The sequence below is a fragment of the Geotrypetes seraphini genome, chromosome 4 (genome assembly GCF_902459505.1).
Source record: "Geotrypetes seraphini chromosome 4, aGeoSer1.1, whole genome shotgun sequence".
NCBI lineage: Eukaryota > Metazoa > Chordata > Amphibia > Gymnophiona > Dermophiidae > Geotrypetes > Geotrypetes seraphini.
In genome coordinates this window covers 171,271,100-171,283,796 of record NC_047087.1, presented here as the reverse complement: position 1 = coordinate 171,283,796, position 12,697 = coordinate 171,271,100, and the positions used below count along the sequence as shown (strand labels likewise).

At 42.5% G+C, this 12,697-nt stretch overlaps 1 protein-coding gene across 1 annotated transcript in view; it reads right to left on the bottom strand.

The window, feature by feature from the left end:
- Positions 1 to 12,697, bottom strand: part of CLEC18C (C-type lectin domain family 18 member C) — a 120,297-nt gene that overhangs the window by 67,244 nt on the left and 40,356 nt on the right.

Here is a 12,697-nt window from a genome sequence, read left to right as displayed (position 1 = left end):
GTCCCAAGCTTTCTTGAATTCAAATTGTTTTTGTCACCACCACCTCCATTGAAAGGTCATTCCTCGCTTTCACCACTCTTTTCATGAAAAAAATATTTTCTGAGGGACACCTGAGGGACCCAAGTTGGCTGCCGAGTCCAGAGGCTAGGAGATTGATCTCCAAGTTGCCTCCTTAGAGTACTAGGGAATTTGACTGCTAAAATGGGCAAACATCAAGAAAGGGTTAACCCAGTTGCAGTGACTCAGAGGTTTCATGGCAGGAGGCTTTCTTGCCACAGTAGAGGGAGAGGGAGGATTTCCTAGTCTTTAGGAAGGCGTGGTACAAAGTTCTCCAGCCCGTCCCCCTTTAGCCCACTGCTGAAAGCTCCCTCTTGCTGTTGGAGGAGTATGCTTGCCTAATACCGGTGGGCTAGAGGTGGCCAACTCAGTGAGTCAGGATCTCCTGCAGGAGGCAACACCATGAGGTGCAGTGTCATTACCCCAGATATTCCCTGTAAAGGAGCCTGATGAAACTCTACTGAGGCTGCAACTGGGATCAATAGAGGCTCCAATGGGAACTTCAGGTGTTTCAGTAGCTCAGCAGACCAGGAGGGATATACCAACTGCCCTAGTGACCCCTGAGACTATCTGGCAGGCTATTACAAAGCTTGACAAGACTGTAAGGAACGGGATAACCAAATGAACATTTCCAGTATGGACACTTAAGGCAATCTTTCCCATCAGCTATTCTCTATTTTATTAGCCTATGAATGTCCCATCCTGTGAAAGTGTTTCATTGTACTGCTGACTTAAACTTTAACACTATAACAACTAGAAATGCTTAAATTAAAACAATTTGCCAACGCAATCAGATCCAAAGTACCCCAAAATAGACCACACCATTTCCCAAGTAGGCCTCAAAGGTGTCGCTGATTCAAGATACTGTATATACTGTACACCATATCCAGTGATTTGACCATTTTTAAGGACTTAATGCAACAAAATTTAAATCATTTGGCTATTAAAGCTGACATTGCTTCAACGGCAACCCAACTTACCCAACTCAATGCTCGTTTAAAGCTTCTCTAGGAATGTATTGCTGCTCAGGATATACAAGTTGTTGACATGCAGTGCCAATTACACAAAATGGATCTCTTGAGTGCTGAAATTGAAAATCTTGAGAACTGCATGAGGCCTACCTACCTGAACTCACTGAAGGTAAAAATATGATTAAGTTCCTGCAATCTTTCCTATCTTAAATTTTGGGTATTAAATTTGACCCACTTCTGAAACTAGAACATACTCACAGAGTGCCTGCTGAGCCTGAAACAGGTCAAAAACATCCTACATCCATTGTCATCAGCTTTTTAAGATACACGCAGACTATGTAATTGTTAGTAGTAAGTGTGGTTCTTTCAATCATTGATGGGATCTTAGTGGACAGGGGGAGGGAGTTGATATATGGATCCACAAACATGGACGACACCAGTTGTATTGTTTTACTCTGTTTATTGTTGTATTATTCAGCAGTCATCAATAAAAATTGTTATAAATTATGATACACGAAGGCCATGCTTATTTTACAAACGGCTCATTCAAAAAAATCTTCACTATTCAAGAGTAATAAACTTACTCTCACACCAGATCTTGCTAAAGCCACAGCTAAATGCCACTGAATCCTTTTGGACCTCTGTCCAAAATTAAAAGCTGTTGGCGGCTCTTAGGTCAAAGACCAGTGCTCTAACTGAGTCTAGCCTTACCTGCGTACATTCTGGTTCAGCTGGAACTTGTCTAACTTTGTCTTGAATCATACGAACATAAGTACTGAGGAGAGAGAAACAAGATGGCGAAGAGAGCGGCGCCTGAGAAGGAGGTTCCCTCTTCTTTGATCGGCCGACGTGTTTTACAGCAGCTCCCTTACCTAACCATGGGTAAGAGGAAAGGAGCCCTTCGTGGCAACCCTCCAGCGGCGATAGCGGCACCGCGTCTGGTGCAGACCACAATTGAGGGAGCGCTTACCCGACTAGGTGAATCAGCAGGGACTACTTCAGGGGCAAGCCCGAAAGCGTCGGGCGAACTCAGCCAGCAGGTTCGGGCATTGTTAAGCCCGGAACAAATGCAGCTACCACCACAACCTGGAAGCAGTTCAGTCTTGGGAGTGACTGAGGCTTTGATGCCCTGGGAGGAGATTTTGAGCCTCAGTAAAGGAGGGCCGTTAGCTCTAATGTCATCAGGAACCGGAGAAGCTGGAGAACAGCAACAGTTACCCCATACTGCAGTAGAGGTGAGAGGAACTTCGGGTGGAATTAACATCACATTTGGGGTGCTGGAGAAGCTGGAAAAAATAGATATGGAGGCTTTATGGCAGGCCATTTCAGTTATGGACGCAAACCTCAAATTGTCTTTTTCTACTTTAAATACGGATTATGGGACTATTCATTCTAAAGTGGAGCAACAAGGTTTGGTCCTTAAAGATATGAGTGAAAAGATAGAAAAACAGGAGATAAGAATTTGTGAAATGAAAACTTTGGACTTGGAATTAGTAAAGGAAAGAACATTTATTGCTAGGAAAATGGAAAGTTTTGAAAACCAACTAAGGAAAAATAATCTGAGACTCCTTAATTTTCCTAAATGTCCCTTAATTTCACTAATGGAGATGGCAAGGAAGTATTTTAAGGAAATTCTGCTTATTCCTACAGAAAATTTGCCACCTATTGTTAGAGCTAATTATTTTCAAATAAAGAAACCTGTGGAAGTCTCTACTCCTAATGAGATTCAAGGGGCAAATAAAGAGGATATTAATTTAACAACTTTTCTGGAAAATTCTTTAGAGGTCATAACGGAAAGGAAAACCTTGTTAATAACTCTTGCTTTGGAAAGTGATAGAGAATATGTATTACGTTTGTATTTCCAACATATAAATGATCAGTTTTTAGGTTCTGTTTGAATATTTCCAGACATGTCTTTAAGATCTCAGAGGTGTAGAAAGGAATTCTTGGCATTAAGGCCAAGAGTCCTAGCCCTAGGAGCAATTTTTTTATTGAAATTTCATGTAAAATGTTTTGTTTCCTATCAGAATAGGAGTTACCTATCTTTTGAACCTAAACAACTGTTAGGATTTATAGAATCAAAGAGCAAGTAGTGCCCGTAGCTGAAAATGTGTAAACTGTCATGAATGGCTGTAGTACGGCAGATAAGTGCCACTTTCAAGGTTGGATAAGATTTGTTTCATTTATTATTATTTTTCTAAAAATCTCTCTCAAAGAATGGTGGACTAAATAGGTTGAATTAAAAGGGAATAACCTAAAACACTGAATTAAGTGGAATTGGGTTTATAAATTTTCTGTTATTAATGTTTATAAATCTGTGTACATTTACAGGGGTCTCAAAGTCCCTCCTTGAGGGCTGCAATCCAGTCGGGTTTTCAGGATTTCCCTAATAAATATGCATTGAAAGCAGTGCATGCACATAGATCTCATGTATATTCATTGGGGAAATCCTGAAAACCCGACTGGATTGCGGCCCTCAAGGAGATCCCTGGTGTACAAGTATGTGAATTGCTTGTTTGAAACTTGATAAATTGAATAAATGAAAAGTTTTTTTTTAAAAAAGAACATAAATACTGCCATCTCCGGATCAGACCTTCGGTCCATCAAGTCTGGCGATCCGCAGACGCGGAGGCCCAGCCAGGTGTATACCTGGCGTAATTTTAGTCATCCATATCTTTCTATGCCTCTCGTAAAGAGATGTGCATCTAGAACTGTGGATTCCACAATAACCTCCTCTGGGAGGGCATTCCAGGTGTCTACCACTCGTTGCGTGAAGCAGAACTTCCTGATATTTGTCCTGGACTTGTCCCACCTTAGCTTCAGTTCATGTCCTCTTGTCCATGTCACATTGGACATTGCAAATAATTTTTTTTCCTGCTCTATTTTGTCGATTCCCCTCAGTATTTAGAAAGTCTCGATCATATCCCCTCGCAGGCTCCTTTTCTCAAGGGAGAACAATCCCAGTCTCTTAAGTCGTTCCTCGTATTCCAAATTCTCCATACCTTTTATTAGCTTTGTTGCTCGTCTCTGCACTCTCTCCAGCAGTTTTATATCCTTCTTTAGGTTGGGAGACCAATGTTGGACACAGTATTCCAAGTGTGATCTGACCATCGCTCTATAAAGCGGCATTATAACTTTCTCCGATCTACTCGTGATTCCTTTCTTTATCATGCCTAACATTCTATTTGCTTTCTTTGCCGCTGCCGCACATTGTGCCGACGGTTTCAGGGTCATATTTATCAGTACACCCAGGTCCTTTTCTTGTTCGCTCTTGCCCCGAGTTGCACCTGACATTCTATACTCGTATTCTTTGTTCTTTCTACCTAAATGCATTACTTTGCACTTTTCCACATTAAACTTCATCTGCCATTTCTCCGCCCATTTCTCTAACTGGAAGTCCAAGTATATTATGTCCACCGGTTCTCCACAATCAATTTGTTTGTTCACGATCTCAAAAAATTGAAGTAAATTCGTCAAACATGATTTCCCTTTGCTGAAGCCATGTTGACTGTCTCTTATCAGGTTGTGTGTATCCAAGTGCTGGACTATGCTATCTTTAATCAGTGCTTCAACCATCTTTCCAGGGACAGACGTAAGACTCACAGGTCTGTAGTTGCCCGGTTACCTCTTGATCCTTTTTTGAAAATTGACGTGACGTTCACTATCTTCCAGTCATCCGGTATCTGTCCAGTTCTAATTGACAGGTTGGCAAGTTTTTGCAATAGCTCTCCGGTTTCAACCTTCAGTTCTTTTAAGACTCTCGGGTGAATTCCATTCGGTCCAGGGGATTTGTCACTTATAAGATCGTCGATCTGGTAGTATATCTGGTCCAAGTCCACTTCTACTGTGGTGAGGCTGTCCTCTATTACTCCTTTGAACACTTTCACCGCTTCTAGAATTGTTGTGGTGTCCTCCTTTGTAAAGACAGACGCGAAAAAGGAATTTAGTCTGTTTGCAATTTGTTTGTCTTCCTTGATGTACCCTTTTCTTCCCTGGTCATCCAGCGGTCCCACCACCTCTTTTGCGGGTTTTTTTTCCTTTTACGTATCTAAAGAAAGGCTTGAAATTTTTGCCCTCTTGCGCTATTTTCTCCTCATAGTCCTTTTTGCCATTCCTCACCGCCTTGTGACATTTCTTCTGATCATCTTTGTGTTTGTTCCAAGCTTCGGTTGTGTTTGTGCGTTTCCATTTTTTAAAGGAGTTCTTTTTTTCTCTTACGGCATCCTTCACCTCTTTAGTAAGCCATGCTGGTTCTCCTTTGCCTTTATTTTTCCGTCCTTTGGTTATCTGTGGAATGTAGAGATTTTGTGCTTCCGTGATAGTATTTTTCAGTAGGGACCATGCCTGATCTACCGTTTTGATTTTATCCATCCTTTTCTTTTTTTTTTTTAATTTATAAATTTTATTAATTGTTACATCATAACAAACTCAAGCAAATATACAAAATAAAAGAAAATAATTCAAATTAAAATATAAACATTAACAAGTCCACATTATTGAGGGTTGACTAATCTTGTCGCCGATTTTATATTCCAAAAAAGTAAAGTAAAGAACTAAACATCAATATTCTAATAAACTCTAACATCAGGCAATAATAATCTTCATATTTCATTCCTTCTCAGCTTCTGCACTAGTAACAGGTAATATATCCAATTTAGGTTTGTCTGAAAGAAAATTTTCTAAATGAACTGGGTCTAAAAATATATATTTAGTATTCTGAAAAGTCACCAAGCATTTACAGGGGAACTTAAGAAAGAATGATGCACCCACACCCAAGGTTCTAGCCTTGAGTTGCAGGAATTGCTTCCTCCTGTATTGTGTTTGTCTGGAGACATCTGGAAAGATGTTTATCTGTTGACCACAAAACAGGGCATTTTTGTTCAAGAAATACAATTTAAGTATATCTTGTTTCTCTATTTCAGTCATAAAAGTGACTAATAATGTTGCTCTCTGGGCTATATAATCTTTTGATAACTCAAGAAATTGGGAAATGTTTAAACTATCAGGTGAAACTAGTTGGTCTTCCCCCCCCTTCTTCTGATATCTTTTTAATCCCGCTAGGCAAATAATAAAGATTATCTGGAATAAACTTTTCTAAACCAGTATAAGAAAGTATATCTTTTAAATACATTTTTAGTAGTTCCAAAGGAGAGAGAAAATGGGATATAGGAAAATTCAAAAACCTGAGGTTCCTAGATCTCATAACATTTTCCATTTTTTCCAATTGAAGGTGTAATATAGTATTATCCTTAACATGAGATACAACACATGATTGCATTGCAACAACAGATGTTTCTACTTTATCCAATTTCTTTCCCATAATTGCCAATTGAGAATCATGCTCAGCCACTTTATTTGTTATTTCTGAGGAAAATTGACAAAGTTGAACTACTGTGCTCTGTAATGAGTTCTCAATTCTATTTACTACAGTCCAGACATCTTGCAAAGTGATTAGTTTATTGCCTATCTCAGGCCTAGAAATAGGACCAGTAGGCATTGAAACAGGAGATACCATAAAAGATTGTTCCCCCTTAGATATAGTTTTAGAATCCAGTTCTGAAAGTAATGGAAAGGCTGAATCTGAACCTAATATGGAAACAGAGTCTGCCTTCTCCTTTAATACTGTAAAAGGCTGAGGTGGAGGCGTGGGTTCGCCAGAAGAGATAGAAGCAGAGTGGGATCGAATTTCAAGCCTACCTTCTGTAGGTTTTACAGTTGAAACGGAAAGATGACGATCCATTGGTCCAGTCACATTCAGGGAAGAAGATATAATCTTAGCTTTCCGTTTTCCCATGATAATTCCCCTTAGTGCTCCTCGCTCCTCCTGGCTCCGAAGGGGCTTCAAAAGGACAGGTCCTGGCGGCTCACACAGCTCTTATGCAGGGAGAGAGGACCTCCTCTCCGAATCGGCAGGTGCCGGGTGGTGGCTGCAGGGGTGCCTGACTGGAGGAAAATCGCCGGCAGGCTCAGTCAGCCCTCTTTTCTCCGCGGCTCACACAGCTCTTATGCAGGGAGAGAGGACCTCCTCTCCGAATTGGCAGGTGCCGGGTGGTGGCTGCAGGGGTGTCTAACTGGAAGAAAAATCACCGGCAGGCTCAGTCAGCCCTCTTTTCTCTGCGGCTCACACAGCTCTTATGCAGGGAGAGAGGATCTCCTCTCCGAATCGACAGGTGCCGGGTGGTGGCTGCAGGGGTGCCTGACTGGAAGAAAAATCGCCGGCAGGCTCAGTCAGCCCTCTTTTCTCCGCGGCTCACACAGCTCTTATTCAGGGAGAGAGGACCTCCTCTCCGAATCAGCAGGTGCCGGGTGGTGGCTGCAGGAGTGCCTGACTGGAAGAAAAACCTCCGGCAGGCTCAGTCGGCCCTCTTTTCTTCGTGGCTCACACAGCTCTTATGCAGGGAGAGAGGACCTTCTCTCCGAATCGGCAGGTGCCGGGTGGTGGCTGCAGGGGTGCCTGACTGGAAGAAAAATTGCCGGCAGGCTCAGTCAGTCCTCTTTTCTCCGCGGCTCACACAGCTCTTATGCAGGGAGAGAGGACCTCCTCTCCAAATCGGCAGGTGCCGGGTGGTGGCTGCAGGGGTGCCTGACTGGAAGAAAAATCACCGGCAGGCTCAGTCAGCCCTTCATCCTTTTCTTGAGCCATTTTTTTTACCATGGCTCTCATGCTATCATATCTTCCTTTTTTAAAGTTGAAGGTCGTGGTTAAGGTTTTAGTACGTTTCCCCTTCCCAATGTCAAGTTTTAAAGTTGATCATGTTGTGATCGCTCGTCCCAAGCGGGACCGTGACTTCTACTTCTTTTGTCTAACCAGTAATGCCATTTAGGACCAAGTCCAAGGTGGCATTTCCTCTCGTCAGCTCTCCCACCATTTGTTCTAGGAAGCAGTCCCCTATCATTTCCAGGAACTTTGTCTCTTTGCCACAGTTTGAGGTTCCCAGGTTCTAGTCTATCCCCGGGAAGTTGAAGTCTCCCATGATCATTACATTGCCTGTCTTGCATCCTTGTTTGATTTCCTCTATCATTTCTAAGTCTGTCTCCTCCATCTGTCCTGGGGGTCGATAGTAAAGGCCAATTTTTGTGTCTGCACCGTTGCGTCTAGGAATCTTTATCCAGAGGGACTCCCTCTTTCTTTACCTCTCTAACAGATTCTACTCCTTCCTGAACATATAGGGCAATTCCTCCCCCTTTCTGCCCTGTTCTATCCCTTCTGTATAGCTTGTATCCCTGCAGTACTGTATCCCATTCATTTTCATCATTCCACCATGTTTCTGTTATGCCAATGATTTCTAGTTCGTCGCGTCTTGCTATTATCTCTAACTCTCCCATTTTGTTTCTCAAGCTTCTACCCTTCGTATACATACATTTAAGTTTTCTTTGTGGTCCCTTCTTGGGCTTTCTAAGTTTCGCAGCCCCTACTGTGTCTTTCGAGGTATCTGTTTGTGCTCCTACGTTGTCTCCCTCATTTGCTTTGTGGTCTTCTCCCCCTGAGTAGTTGTCCCTAGATCCTTCTTCGGGGCATTTTATCGTCCGGGCCATCAACTGGTGGTCGACTGTCAGCTTTCCCCTGACCTTTAGTTTAAAGCCTATTCAATGGCCCTCTTCATGTTGCCTGCCAATACTCTTGCTCCTTCTTTGGTGAGGTGTAATCCATCTTTTCTGTAGTACCTGTTTCTTCACCACAACGCCGTCCTTGAAGGATGTTTTCCACTATAAACCTTTCCTCTTCAAAAATTGCTTCGAGATGGACAATTTTGGGGGGATGTTATGAGCAGGACAGCTCTAGTTTTTTTTTATATACTATCAATGGAGGTTGTCTAAGTGTTTTACATTCAGGTGCTAACCGACCTGATTCACAAAATGGCCCACCGTGTGTTTTTCCCCTCGATCGCCCATTTTCCGTTCCAGCCATGCAAATTAGTAAAACCCCATGCAAAATAGCCAAGCGATTGATTCATTTACATTGCTTGGCTATTTTGCATTGGGTTTTACCAATCCTAAAACCTGATCGCTGTAGACCTATCGGTAACTGTGTTACCCACAGGTTTGCCTGGGTTTTTTTCTCTTCATTTTTTGCAATGGCACAGGGCAGGACTTAGTCCTGTTGTAAAGGGAGAGCAGAACCTCTTTTTTTTTTTTTTAAGACCAATACCTTCAGGGAGCAAGCTGAGGAACAGACGAATACACCAATAGCAGAGGAAGAATACATGGAAGTGGGCGGGGAAGAGACAGTGACTGGGGCCGGGATTGCTGAAAGAAATGCTCAGAGGGAGAGCAGAGGAGAGCTGGAGGTTTATGAGCGACTGGAACTCACGGACATTGAAGATCCAGAGAGAGAGAGAGAAATAGTAACAAAACAATATGAACTGCATATTGCCAATATAAATTTTTGAAGCCAAGGAGAGAAGCATGAACTAAGGGCTCCTTTTACAAAGCCGCGTTAGCGGCTTTATCGCACGCAGCTTTTTAGCACGCGCTAACCCCTGCGCTAGCCGAAAAACTACCGCCTGCTAAAGAGGAGGCAGTAACGGCTAGCGCGACTGGCAAATTAGCGCGCGCTATTACGTGAACTAAACCGCTAACACGGCTTCGTAAAAGGAGCCCTAAGTGTGAACAGATTATTACTAATGTTTGTTAAAGTGTGTGGGAGAAAACACTAAACTGTTGGGAAAATCAGTGCTCTGCCTGGCTCCATGCCAATATAGAAGTCGTGAACTGTAAAGAAGGGTTTATGATAAGACCCAAGGCTGCGAACTGCAAGGCTGTGCAAGAGAAGAAATTGTAAATAATATATATTTTTAAATCTTGGATTAAATGGGGAAGTGCTAGGATGTTTGTGGTTTTTTTTAAAGAGTTCTATAAAGACTGCATGATTGTGCTAATTGTTGGGACTAAAGTGTGATTCTAATACCCAGTGGCCCTAACGGAATCCATTTATGTGCAACTAGAGAGCTGAGCCGGAAGTTCAGCCCTGGGCAAATAGTTGGTCTGTGACAAAGCTGAGAGATTTGCCTAGGCATCCGCCTGTGCTGGGAGCTCACAATATGTAACACATGACCTTGAATGGCTGCACCACTGCCCCACATAGTTCATCCTTCATGTAACATAACACTTACATATATCCTAGGGTTGAATTAAATGTTCAGATTTCCATTATGTCCCATGATCCTTCAAAGTGCTCAGTTGGAATACTAAACAGGGATTCAAACAGGGATTGGACGGATTCCTGAGGGATAAAGGGATCGTGGGATACTGAGAGAGGTGCTGGGATGTAACACAGGTATAGAAAGCTAACCAGGTAATAAGTATAGAAACCCAACAGGTCGTGCATGTGCAAGACCGGAGGGTTAGGACTACGATGGGAAGATAGGACTTCAATGAGAAACCAAGGTGGCAAGGGAGCCCCTTCTGGTGATTCAGACAGGTCGTGACCTGTTTGGGCCGCCGCGGGAGCGGACTGCCGGGCAGGATGGACCTATGGTCTGACCCGGCGGAGGCACTGCTTATGTTCTTATGTTCTTAATCATTGGCCAAGGAGTAAAATCTTAGATATGCTCCGTCTCCTGAGCAAACAACACAGAGCTAACAATACCGTACCAGGTGTTATCCAGGGACAGCAGGCAGATATTCTCACTGATGGGTGACAAGTGAGAGGTAGACAAGTGCACCGCCACTTTAAGTATTTAGAAAGTTTGCAATAGCCAGCACCACGCATGTGCGAGTGCCTTCCCGCCTGACGGAGGTGCGCGGTCCCTTTAGTTAAGATAAGCCAGCTAAGAAGCCAATCAGGGGAGGTGGGTGGGTTGTGAAAATATCTGCCTGCTGTGCCTGGATAATACCTGTTACAGTAAGTAACATAAAAGAGTTCCGCAAAGAAATAAAAACACTACTGTTCAAAAAATATCTCCCATCACTCTAACCACCACCCAATGAGTTCCCAACCAACGACTTCGGAAACACCCATCTATACTATCTCTTTGTCTGTGATCTAAAATGTACTGTAACTCTTCTACTTTACACCCGATTTAAACGACCGAGTCGCCATGTATTACCTCTGCAAAATGCATTATCTTCTGTTATATGTAATAACTTCTGTGATAAGTATTATCTTCTGTGAACTTGAAGTATCATAACTCTTTACTGTTACTGTAATATACTCCTATCCTGAAATGTAATTCTACTGGAACTGCCCAGATATCTTCCATAATGTAATCCGCCTAGAACCGCAAGGCACAGGCGGAATAGAAATCCCTAATGTAATGATTTATCCCAGGACAAGCAGGTAGCATATTCTCACTAATGGGTAACCTCCAAGCTAACAAGAATGGGATGGTGGGAGTGTTGGTCTAGGAAAATACATTTTACAATCTGTTTCTTCTCTGGCAGTCACTCAGAATTCTTCACCACAACAGCGTCCCTCTGAATACTTCCCAGAATCTGTATGGTAGCACCATACACACTCATGTTTTTTTCACTGATGACATCAACATATCTTAAAGACACAGAATCCTTGTTGAAACTCCTGAATCCCTGCAGTTATTACTGTAAAGACTTTTCATTCCAGTCCTTGGTACACACCCAGACAGTCACGTTTTCAAGATATCCACAATAAACATGCATAAACTAGATCTATAATTTATTGATTTATTTTATTTTTATTTTAATTAAGCATTTATATACCACTTATAGTCTAAGTAGGGAACTCCGGTCCTCGAGAGCTGTATTCCAGTCGGGTTTTCAGGATTTCCCCAATGAATATGCATTGAAAGCAGTGCATGCAAATAGATCTCATGCAAATTCGTTGGGGAAATTCTGAAAACCCGACTGGAATACGGCTCTCGAGGACCGGAGTTCCCTACCCCTGGAAGTGGTTTACATTCAGGTACTCAAGCATTTTTCCCACTTTATAAAAAGCAGGTTTCAAAACGTACAGATGGACTCTTTGGTCAGAAAGGGTTTCTTTACTCTTTGGAAGCTTTGGTCCGTTAGGGCGTATTTTGATGTTTCATCATTTAAAGTTTTGGTACAGTCTCTTATACTAAGCCAGCTTGATTACTGCAATATTGCTTATTTGGCAATTCCCCAGAAGAATATGCAACAATTACGAATAGTATAAAATGCGTCAGTCAGGCTGATTTTTAGGTTGAAGAAATATGGTCACGTTACCCCCTCCTGTCGAGTATTGCATTGGCTGCCAATGGAAGCGCAGGTGAAGTTTAAGTTTGGTTGCTTCTGTTTTAAGGCTTTGTTTGGTTTAGCTCCCAAATATATAATTGAGCTTTTCTCTTTTGCAACCAATAGACATAAGAGAAGCTCACATCTGAATTTTTCCGCCTGTTAGAGGATGTAAACTTAAAAAACATCATCAAAATCTTTTTTCATATCAAGCAGCGTTATGGGGTAAGGCAGGGGTGTCCAATGTCGGTCCTCGAGGGCCGCAGTCCAGTCGGATTTTCAGGATTTCCCCAATGAATATACATGAGGTCTATTTGCATGCACTGCTTTCATTGTATGCTAATAGATCTCATGCATATTCATTGGGGAAATCCTGAAAACCCGACTGGACTGCGGCCCTCGAGGACCGACATTGGACACCCCTGGGGTAAGGATTTAGAACAATTGCTTTCGCTTACTGACACATGAGGAATTTAGGAGACATCTAAAAACATCTC